This window comes from Megachile rotundata, chromosome 2, assembly GCF_050947335.1.
Source record: "Megachile rotundata isolate GNS110a chromosome 2, iyMegRotu1, whole genome shotgun sequence".
Classification (NCBI taxonomy): domain Eukaryota; kingdom Metazoa; phylum Arthropoda; class Insecta; order Hymenoptera; family Megachilidae; genus Megachile; species Megachile rotundata.
The window spans coordinates 4,164,548-4,177,072 of record NC_134984.1 but is presented as its reverse complement, the minus strand read 5'-3'; positions in this window follow the sequence as shown (position 1 = coordinate 4,177,072).

Here is a 12,525-nt window from a genome sequence, read left to right as displayed (position 1 = left end):
TTGCTTGCATTAGTATGTGTCTCACCGATATTCGATCCTCGTCGTTTCGGCGACCGATCGTGTTTCATTCTTGACTGATTTCGAGGGGGATCCCCTCAGTAGTGGGGATACAATTTTAACATTTACGGTAATCTTTTTAACATTTACGGAGTGAATACTGTATATTGAATTCTATGTATGCCTCCGTGCCTCTGGTGGTGTATGAGTCAACATGCAATCGCCGATTTTATTTACCAATTTTACAATTAATAAAAAAAAAAATTGAAAAACGAATATCCATGTTGTCTTTTACTTAATTATGTTCATGGCATTTACGCGGACAAAAAAAAAAGCCCGGAAGAACTGTCTCACAGTATCCTATAAAATTCTCCCCATTCCACTAAAAAGCGTGAAATAAAATACTTTTAAGAAAAAAAATACACCGACTTCGAAATGCACTAAAAAGTATAAAATAATTTCTATTTCATTCAATCATACAATTACGTCACAGATATGAATGAAACCTATTTACTCGTTAGGTAGTGTATTAAATACATTTCAACCTTTTCGGAGGCGGCGCAAAATTAAAAATACCTCAGTAAACGTTGCTGCCAATAACCAGTTGATTGTGGTATGGCGGATTGGAAATTAATAAATCCTGAGAAAGAATACGAACCATTATAGATATATCTGGTAATATACGTAAATGTAACGACTGCATCTTCATTTCGCAACGTTTCTGATATAAATGAAATTGAATCGACTTTGTTCGCATGTGGAAGCCATGGATCTAAGAACCTATAAACGGAGCCCACGACGCGGGGATTACCAAATTTGCGGCAGATGGGCTCTATCTTTATAGTACATGCGGCGATCGAGTCTTTCCGTCGCATACTCTATGAATCTAGATAGACCATAGTTACATTCTATACGCACTAACACCTACTTCGCGGCGTGCTGTCGAGTTATATGTATAGAAAAAAAAATAGCTATACAAGCTTTGCCTATGTTCGGCTGTCCAAAGGTTGACATGATCAAGAAAATCTTTTAATTTTGCGCCGCCTCCGAAAAGGTTGAAATGTATTTAATACACTACCTAACGAGTAAGTAGGTTTCATTCATATCTGTGACGTAATTGTATGATTGAATGAAATAGAAATTATTTTATACTTTTTAGTGCATTTCGAAGTCGGTGTATTTTTTTTCTTAAAAGTATTTTATAACTGATTGCAGTCAGAAAATTGTAGCCTTAGTCGAAGTCTTCTCAGAGTCATAGTATAAACATCTTAAGTGTGTTCATCTAAACAGTTCGTTCGAGGAACGAACTTACTGCGATGCAGGGATTCCATAGCGGATGCAAACGCATACGCGAATAAGGACATGCCACGCTCAACTTCAAATAGTGATAATTTCAACAGTGGCACGTGGGGGGAAACAATTTTTATATGATTATAAAGAAGAAGATCTACTGAAAACATTCCAATTTGTTACATACTGGGACTCCTTGGGACTTGAAAGATCTGTCTTGCTAATTATAACGATTCTTAAGAATTTTCTTCGTTTCATTTAACGCTATGTCCTAAAGGCACTATGTACAGTAACTATTAACGGAGGGCATATTTCTAATGTAGAAAGAATGCTCTTTATTAAGAAAAAAAAATGAAGGCAAAATATTCAAATAGACCCTGAGTAAATCTTCAACAAAAAGACCCGATTTTTCGGGCGGATAGTTGTACTTTTAAAATATCCAACTTTGAATGCTCATATCATTCAAAAGTGGTACTATATTTTCTTAATTTTTTCATTTCCGACATCAGTGGACATTTAGGAATCAATGTGTACTAGGTAGGTATTCATATTAGAAAGTTGATTTTTTCATGAAATGTCACTGAATTTCTCGATTTGGACCACTGTGCGACTGGGGCCTCTGTACCATTTCTGTCATCCCGTGGAAGATCGGAAAAGACCTCCCTCCCATAAAGCCAAAACTAATCCTTACGGCAGTGCCCGAACCACCGAGGCACCACCGTCCCCCCTGGGGCAGCGTGCAGGGCGTCTTGGGCCCCCACCCAGAACGCCACTGCCCTTGCACAATAATAATTACTATAACATGTATGTTAGCTTGAATGTATTTTTGTGGAATCGTTGACGTCAATTAGCCGTTGGTATTTTGTCCTTGAACGATTTATGAATGGGAACGATGTTCATTATGGATGTGGCTGCAGAGTGGGGAAGGCGAGGATGCTGAAAGAATGAACGAAGTCTGTGATATATAAAAACAATATCTAACATATATTATTGTTATTTTATGTATATATGTAAGATATTTATAGACGTAAATATAGTATTAATTACTTTAATAATCTGTAACAATAAAAATTATTAACAGTGCAAGCAAAATTTTTACTCACGGATGGATTCTGACAAATCTATCGTACGATGCCCCTGGAGAACGACGTCACACGGCAGTCTACACCGGGAGTGTGGGTACGGTGGGCGGTTACTCAGGAATCGCTCCGAAATGTGCAACTAATTACGAGTTCTGCTTTATAGGAAGAGAAAGGGTTTTAAGTGCTTTTAGTTATTTGCGGTTTACCAGCGTCCAGAAACTCGATAGATAGCATGATCTATGAGTACAATTGCAGAATGCAATTGTCAACCATAGGTAAAGGTCGATGGTACTGCACTTTACAGTACAGTGCGACGCCGGACTGTTACAACCTCTGTACTAGATTCTGAAACAGTTCTCTTTCGCTTTTTCAAGCGCTCTCTTGCCTCTATTATGAATGAGGGTTCCCTAATGGGCATACCCCTGTTATACCGGCTGTCTATGTACTCCGGTAACATGCATTCCTCTTTCAATAGCTAATTGTTTTTCTTCTTCAGCTGCTGCTATCATTTCTTTTTCTGCTGCAGCAATCAACGAATTCACGATTTCATCGTGATGCTTTACATATTGCCTCTTCGACATACATTGTATGTTCATTGCAGCAAGAAATTTTTCCAATTGGGCGTAGCTGCCACCAGTAAATATCGTACCAGCCACGGCACTTTGATTGATATTCATTTCTTGAACTTCATCAGGTTGACTATGGATTTCACCTTTATAATGGCACATAGTGCACACTACGCTGAGGGTTGTCCTCAGGCCCGACCGTTTTATGTCGGTTATTTCCAGATATTTTATTCCACAGTCTTCCCTGTTCTCGGCATGGTTGCTCATTTTTTTCAATTCTTCAAACATATGGTGCATATTCACAATGCTCGAGCCATTGTAGATAGGGGACATTTTTTCTGACTGGGTCGTTCTTATTTTTTCTATTACTAAATTTTCTTCCAGGTCTGAATTATCCGCGGATATGGTATTTTCCTCAATTTCTTCCGACGGACAATAAATCCTGTCGGATGTTGACGGCTGATTTACAAATTGCACACCAATATTCTTCTTCTTGTTAGTTATGCCGTCAACATGTTCCAATTTTTTCTTCTGAGCGTCTAATAAGCATTCTCTTCTTTTGCGCCACGCCCTTCTTTGTGAATATCTTCTTTTTGAAAGGGGCAATGTTTTCTTCATTCCTTTCGTATTATACACATTTACCACCGTTTCTTCGTCTTCGGCAATGCACAAATTTATCGTGTTCATATTACAAAATTTACTCACAATTTTTCACGCAATGTTTGAAACACACAGTTGTGTACACTTATAGTGTAATAAAAAAAAAAATATAAAAAAAGAAAAAAAAATATTATAATATAGTAATATTATAATTCTTTTCTCACAATTTTTCACCCACTGTTTGAAACACACAGTGTACACTTACAGTGAAATAAAAAAAAAATAGAAAAAAAGAAAAAAAAATATAATTCGCGATCGTTTTACCTTACTTTTGTACGTTATCGCAGTAAAATGTCGCGAACTATACTGTGATATATTTTTTTTCCGGTCGAAAAATGCTTGGTGAGAAGGCATTTGTTTATTTCTCGATACTTGTATACAGGGTGTCTCACAATTCGTGTAACTCCCGTCAAGGAGTGGTAGAGGATATAATTCTGAATAAGATTTCCCTTTGCAAAAATAGGCTTTGAAGCTTCGTTTTTTAATTATTAGCGAAAAGCATGCACCAATCATAGCGTGAGGATTACATCCTCTACCATCCCTTTACCTTGAGTTAGACGAGTTGTGAGACACCCTGTATGTGTGTGGATGATCGGGACTCGCCATCGGTCGCGATCATCGTTTGTTCGTCATTACAAGAGAAATCATGGCCGAAGCCGCATCAAGCAAGGTATGTACAACATTATGAATATAAGAAAATAATATTATTACATGATAGTAATTACGATAAAAAAATAAATAAATCGTTTTATATGCAGATGGAAGTGGTAGAAGAGCAAAGAAAATCGAAAGAAGAAGAACAAAGAGAAATGAAGGAGACGGACAACAAGGCGACGGAGGAGCAGCCAAGAAATAGTTCAGACGACGGGCCGCCAACAGGCGCGGTAAGTCAAGCATTTGATATTTCTTTCTTTCGATGCATTTATTTAGAACACATTACATGTTCGTGGAATATTATTATTACGAACATATCGAAATCTGGCTGGAAATGTGTGTCCATGTTGATTGCTCAACGATTTCGTGAAGAAACGAAACAGTTGACAAGTAGCTGGCAAACGATGAAAAACAGTAGAATTCAATGCGTTCATAACAATATATATTGTCGCAATTATTTCAGAAACTTATAATTACTGTCGATAATACATGTCGGTGATCCTTTTTTGAAAATTAAAATGTGTAATATTTATTATTCTGTTTCAGCTAAAAAAATTATTAAAAAAATTATTGTATGGAGGCCATGCTGGGCGCGGACGGGGAGGCCACGGCCGGTCGCGCCGAGGCAGGCGCGCAAATTCAGGCGATGGCCGTGGCGGCTACCAAGGAGGCCGTGGCGGCTCCCAAGGAGGCCGTGGCAGCTCCCAAAGAGGCCGTGGCGGCACTAGAGTCGCGGCACAGGAGTGCGGCGCGAGCGCGGAGGCGGGTTTCGGCGCGGTGGCCGAGGAAAAATCATTAAATTCACTAATAATTATAAAGTTGTTTTATAAAATTTTTTGTAATAAATATATAATATAAATTGAATGAAAATTTTGATTTAATTTTTAAAAAATCTCTCTCTCTCTCTCTCTCTCTCTCTCTCTCTCTCTCTCTCGTACAAGAGTTTCAAAAAAATTTCAGAAAATCGAGTCGTTTCTCTCACACCAATGCGATGTGCGAAGAAGACGAGGCGATTTCTGAAATTCGACTTTAACGCTTGAATATTGCGAAAATGAAGTTTTTCCGAGTACAGCGGCCATCAGTGGACTTCCCTACAGGCCGCTCTGGTCGTTTTAGATAGTAATAAATACTCTGTACAGAATAAAGTCGAATTTTCGAAGGTGCATGAGTGAGACAGACGCTGATCTATGCAAACAAGATGGCCGCCGCGGGACACTCGCCTTAACGACGGACGAAAGTGCCGCGTGGCCATAAGCCTGTAAAAATGTCGTTTATTCCAAATTATTATCTTATTCAACTTGTTCACGCCAGGACGTGACAAAATTTGGTGACAGCGGTGGAATATTCCAGTCCGTAAGGGCATGGGAATTTTCGAACAGGCGCTCCCCGGTATCCTAATTACCATAGTACCGTTAGGCGCACCAGTTATTGCCCAGTAACCTCCACAATGCCCAAGGATACGAGGAAAACTTCGGAAATGGATCTTCGTTCGGGGAAGACGAGTGGACCCTCGGAACAAGATTTGCTGGATCTACAGAAGCAACTAGCCAATAAGGAAAGAAGACTTTAGGATCAAGCCCAGGCTTTGGAGCGTGAGCGTGAAAGAATCACCCAATCCAGTGACGACGCTTCAATTGCAGCTCTCCGGGAGTTAGAAATTGTGTAACGAGAGTTTGAACAATTCCGGGCGAACACCAGTGCAAGTTCTGCCATCCCAAACAGCCAAGACAGGGCTTCCCAAACCCGCGATTTTCTACCGTCCCAAAGGGAATTCGAATCGATCGGGTTAATTTTGAAAGAAGCTGTAGAGTCAGTGCCCGCGTTCGATGGAAAGGAAGATGACATGTTCGTGTATACAGAATCAGTTCGTCGATCTCAAAAACTAGTGCCGTTAGTCGCGCATCCGACGCTTACGCGACTCCTAATAAATAAACTACGCGGTCGGGCTCTTATCGCGGTCGAAGACAGACTAATCGATACGCCGGATGAACTGTGTGACCGTTTAAAACGAGTGTTCGGACTCCATCGTACTGTGGATTATTATAGAGGACAATTGACGATTATCTTCCAGGCAGAAGGTGAACACGTTTTAGATTACGCGCAGCGAGTACGTGTGGTTAGATCAGCCATTTTAGATTTTTGTGCGACGATTGAACAGGCGCGAGACACCGATAGTTTTGTGCGCGATTGTTTCTATATGGGATTACATCCTTCAATCCGTGCGGAGGTGAAAGCGTGTAGATATTACGCGTTAAATCAATTGATAGACGAAGCCGCAGACGCGTATAAACTTTTAGAGAGAGATCGCGAACGTTACGCAAAACCGTCCGCGCCACAAAGACGCGTACATTTCGAAGTGAGAGAAACCACAACACGCAAAGACAGGAATCATTCTCCAGGTCGAGTAGCATCGTGGAGAAGCCCAGCTCCCGAGATATCAAGAAATGCACCACCAGGAAATCGTCCACTATTAAGGGAATCTTCACCGGGACGGTACAATCAACCAGGGCCGTTACAAAGGCAAAATAGTTTCCAAAGGGACCAGCATCCACACAGAATTCCGAAATTTTGCAATTACTGCAAAATACGGGGCCATGATATTCATGAATGTAGGCGACGTGAGTACAATAATCGGCAGGCGGGAAACGGCGAGCCCCTTCAGTCGGCAGCGGACCAACGGCGGGAGGCGGCCAGAGAACAACAATAGGTCCAGAAGAACACGTAAAAAAGATTGCGCAAGTATACATACATCCAGGACCGTTAGTGCCTTTGGTTTCGATAGATTCACCGAAGCTAATCGGTACAACACAGTTTATGATCGACACGGGTGCGGAAATAAATTTAGTGAAAATATCTGTTTTAAAAATCGGGACACAGATAAATATGAGTGAATCAGTGCAAGTACGCGGAGTAGCCGCTGGTATCCTACAGACGTTAGGAACTGTAACCTTAAATATTCTTGGAATGGACATAAAATTTTACGTTGTCCCTACCCATATTGATATGATCACAGAAGGGATACTGGGAACGGACTTTTGCTTCAGAGGCGTCCGCATATCATATACAGATCGAGCTATCTTCTTGGGTGAAAGGTGAGTTCCATTTTCTAACGCCGAAAGGTTCGGCCCCGCTGCGGAAAATACGAAGGAACCGACCACGCCCCCTTGCATGGTGGACCAACCGCAGCCCGAGACGAGCGTACCAATGGAGGAAGGCCGTCCCAAGATGGAGTCCGAGCCAGAAGTCGGTGATGTAGCGGCAATGTTCCGGAACTTCGATGTGTACACCAACGCCCACGTACGTCTTCAATCAACCCCCAAAACATCTCGAGACAACCCGGAGACGAGTACTGTCCAGAGCACGAGAGAAAAGTAGCGGGACGGGAACGGGGCTAGAGGGACGAAAAGAGCATCGCAGTGGTCGGATTGTAACGTTGCCGCCTATTGTCACACGCATTTTCGGCAACAACACGCTATTTGTCGAGGCGCACACATACATTAATCGGTCGCGTGACGCGGAGAGTGGGTCAGATATATGTAGAACAAGCGAGACAGAACGAGCGATACGTTGAGCGGCATTCCATTGTCGTAGTGTCCAAAAGTTTTACGCATCGCGTAAGAGGAAAAAGATAGAGTTTTTTAACATATAGTAGCAATATCTGTTTCTATACCTATGTAAAACCACACCATTACGGATGAACGGTGGAAGCTACGCGTGAGTCGAAAAGTGGCGATTAGGTGGTCCTAGCGGCCTACCCTCTTTGCCCCGTTCCCGTCCCGCTACTTTTCTCTCGTGCTCTGGACAGTACGAGCACGAGCACGAGCATCAACGAGCCAGAACCTCAACGAGCAGCAAAGTTCGTGTCTACTTTCTTGAAACCCCCAGGCCCCGACCAAATCACCGATGATAGGAAGAAAGAGTGCCCCACAGCCATCCTGATCGATCTCGACTCATCAGAAGGTGACGTAACCCCACCCCTAACCCCTGAAAAGAAGGAGCCGAAAAGTGAAAATATTGAACTCTTAAAAGGCATTTCGGTTGCAATCCCTGAAAATTCGGCTGCCTCGACCTCTGAAAGTTCTTTAAATTCAACCTCCGAAGACATATTCGCGGAGGAAATATCTAGGTTAGGTAATATAGAATATAGTGAATCAAATGTAGATATGGACGATACAGATCGTCATATCTCAGATTTATCCATAATTAGTGAAAATAGTGTAGTTTATGAAAATATGGACTTAGAATTTGAAGATAGTGATGTTATTGAAAATAATGAAAATATAGCGCCGCAAGATAATGTAGAGTACATAGATTTAGAAGAAGACGAAGTTGTATATTTCGAGTTTGATAGAGTAGACTCTAGTTATAGTAGCGACGACGATGATGTAATTTTTAACTACGAGTTAGACTTTAGCGACGATGAATTCTTACTCGGAGAACCCCCCGATCCTGAGTACTACGATATAAAAGAACATCCTCCTGAAAATTGAATCTTGAATTATCAAATTGAAAATGTTAAACGACTACGCGATTGAAAAGGTCATGATTTAAGTTTAGAATTTCGTTAAAGGAAAATATAATAGCATAAATAATTATATACATATACATATACAGGGTGTTCAGAGATTTACTAGCCAACGTTTTTCTCGTAAATGACTGGTACGAGAAAAAAATGAAAGAGGAAAAAGTGGTAGTGTTTTTTATAATCACCATAAAGAAGTATATATTTTTTTCGCGTTTATACTATTTTTTGAGATATGAAGGTAACCTTCAGTTTTTTAAATGGAATAGTATATATTTTTTTATATCATATGAAAGGGCGTATCGAAACGAATTCAATGATGTACCATATCATGACCTTGAGACTCATTCAGAGTTGTAACGTCCCCGGGTACATCATCCAGCCGATAAACAGAGAAGCATTTTAATTCTAACATCTTTCTCTATTGTATTACCGACCGCAAATTACCGACCGCGCCATAAAAATTCGCATGGTAATGGGATGGGGTAGGCTCACGCGCGCAACATTGTTTAGAGTAGATCACCGATCGATGGCGCGCGCGTTAGTTAGAAAGAGACAGAAGATATACTTCGAAACACAGTTATTATAAATTATTATTTAAATGTGTTGAAATTGAGAGAAAACAATTTAACTAAAAGTTCGAACTTAGCCAGTTGGCAACCCTGTATGAAAAAAGAAGGAGAGCTCTCGCTCGAACAAAGGAGTTTTTTTTTTGTTTCGAATAAAGTTTTATTTACGCAGTGGAAGCATGTTTTCTCACGTATAATAAAATCGAACCTAATCCTTATTCTTTATAAGCATCCGGCATTTGTGCGAAGGAAGCTCAATACTTATAACAAAATGTTTATATTATATATATTATTAATTATTCACTTATTATAAATTGCGTTATATTTTTAGCTATTATTTTATGTATTGTTTGCGATTAATTATTTCTTCTATTAAAACACTTATAATTTGCGTATCTAAAAATTATTAAAAATACAATTTAACGGGAAAACTTGTAAAAAACTAATTAATAATAAATCAATGCGTATTTTTATTAATCAAACTAATATATATTTGCTACTAAATAAAGCGTAATAAAATAATAACTACTTTTTGAGCGGGAAAAACCCGTGATATTCTGGGTATAAAAGGGCGTGCAGCAGCGGTTGCGAGCGCAGAACAATCTTGGAAGTACTACTGTGACGTCGGGCCTCCGACGTTTACATAGAGTATAAGACACATATGTAACCATAGAGTATAAGACGCACATGTAACCATAGTATGTAAGACGCATCGTATAGTCAAACCGCATATAACCATAGCTTGTAAGATATTATTTACTCCACGTGTAACCGTAGCTTTAGGACATATTGTATTCCATGCGTATAATCATTTAGAGTTAGGGATCACATGTAATCAAGTAGCGTAGGAATAATGGCACCACTCGACATTCCGTTCCCACCAGATAAACTCCTTTCCTAGAAGCCACGTCTCATAAACGTCCTCCCAGATAAAAGCGATCATAACATCCCTATCGACTCCAGACCACATCCTCTCAAGAACAAAACTCCTTTACTCCTTTAGTCACGTTACATAAACATCCTCTAGATAACCTCCGCACAAAGATATTTCTCCTTTATCACACCTAACCATAACGTCCTCTTGCATCAGATCAGAACCTTCTAGAACGATTTCCTCTGTCCGCTATCAATATAAAAGCCACCCCTTTTCATACCCGATACGCCAGTTCGTCCACCGGTTACCTAGGAGACAGGTCATCCTGCTCCAGGGCCGTCCATCAGCGATCTATCTACAGACATATCATATCCGGCTATCTCCCAGGGAGTCGTAATCGACTACCCATTTCCGTCGAGTGAGTACAAAGACAACGACATTTATACAAGAACCACACATATATTATTCGAGGGTTTGTTGTTGAAGAATATACTGATATGTAATTATACTGTGTTCCTTCAATACTCAATACCTGCACGACTTGAACTATACTATCAAACCTCCGAGCTTCAGTGATAAATCACGCGAGACGTAGTTAACCAACTACGGCGAAGACATAGGAATATTTCAACGTCTCCAATGACAGCTGCTTCCACGGGACCCAGGGCCACGACGTACGCCTAAGAGCTGCGCTAACCCGAAAGCTGAGAGAAATAATCGAAAGATACAGTCAGCGAGACGAACGAAATAAAGGATTATTTCGTTGGACACCCCTGGCCGTAACACTACGTGCCGGACCTCTTAGGAAGCGACTAACTGGAGCAGTTTTAACTAGTAAGAGCCTACAAGATTCTTAGTTTTGACTGGACAGCGGGTATCAGCCATTTGGATACTCGATCGTTGGGTAATTCTAGCAGCTAGCTAACGCAGGCTCCCCGTTCAAACGATCTTGTCTCTGAAACTCCATAAGGAGAGTGCTATGCTCAGCCCCAGAAAAAACTAAGACATCAACGAGAGCTCGCCAGTCACTCATACATATTTCTTATTTTCCTGAATTACTAATTCGCCGTCAGATTCTCGGAGTTCGCTCTGGGTAGTTTAGTAGCCAGCTAACGCAGGCTCACCATCATTGAGCGGCTTGGTCTCTGAAGCCCGTGTCTTTTGGGTGGCGTTTCAGTAATTTCAATAAATAATTAAAGTCGAGTCATTTTTATTTGCAACCCTGTTGGTCACACGTCGGTCACTTGATTCTTGCATCGTTGGGTAATTCTAGCAGCTAGCTAACACAGGCTCCCCAATTAAGCGATCAGGTTTTGGGTGTCGATTTGTGTTCTGACAAAAAGGGCCATGAATCTAATTAGTTTAGAGTCAAATAAGGAGTGACTGTTCCACGTTTAATACAAATTTTAGAGTTTTGTAATTAACCAAATGTTGTTCTGCCAGTTTCGTTAGGATCCAGATCCATTATTAAATTGCGTTATTTTCTTGCGTTGCGTATATCATTATAAAAACCACGTAATTGAAGTAGTTAGCTACCGTTCTGCGATTTGCGTCACCAATAAGTCTATTATACTCCAATTTGCTTATAGAATTCAGTCACACATACATTTTTATATTTACTAAAGTAATTGTTAATTATAACTCTTTTTCTCATCATTATTTGAATAAACCTAATTAATGAAAGGTATTAACCTGTAGATTTCACTCTTTAACCACACGCCACCACGATTCCACATTCTTTTAGAATTAGTTATAGTAAAAACGAGTCGCTTAATAGGCAAAAGCCGCTCTTTGCTTCATAAGTGCTGTAAAATACCTGAGTCTAGTACCAGAGACGTTACAGAGTCAAAAACAAACGAAATATTTGAAATATTTCGTATTACTGTACTTACCGATAATTCTTACTGATACATGTATGTTTACATTTCGTGTTCAATGTGGTTTTCATTAGCTAGAAAGCATATTCGGTGGTTTTATGTTATGATTAGGTGATGATAATGGTGTTATGATAATGGAAACCACATTGAACACGAAATGTAAACATATCAGTAAGAAATACCGGTAAGTACAGTAATACGAAATATTTCGTTTGCTTTTGACTCAAAATGGATTTCAAGGTCATGATATAATACATCGTTGAATTCGTTTCGATATGCTCTTTCATATGATATAAAAAAATATATACCATTCCATTAAAAAAACTGAAGGTTACCTTCATATCTTAAAAAATAGTATAAACACGAAAAATATATATGTATATTTCTTTATGTTGATTATAAAAAACACTACCAATTTTTCCTCTTTTATTTTT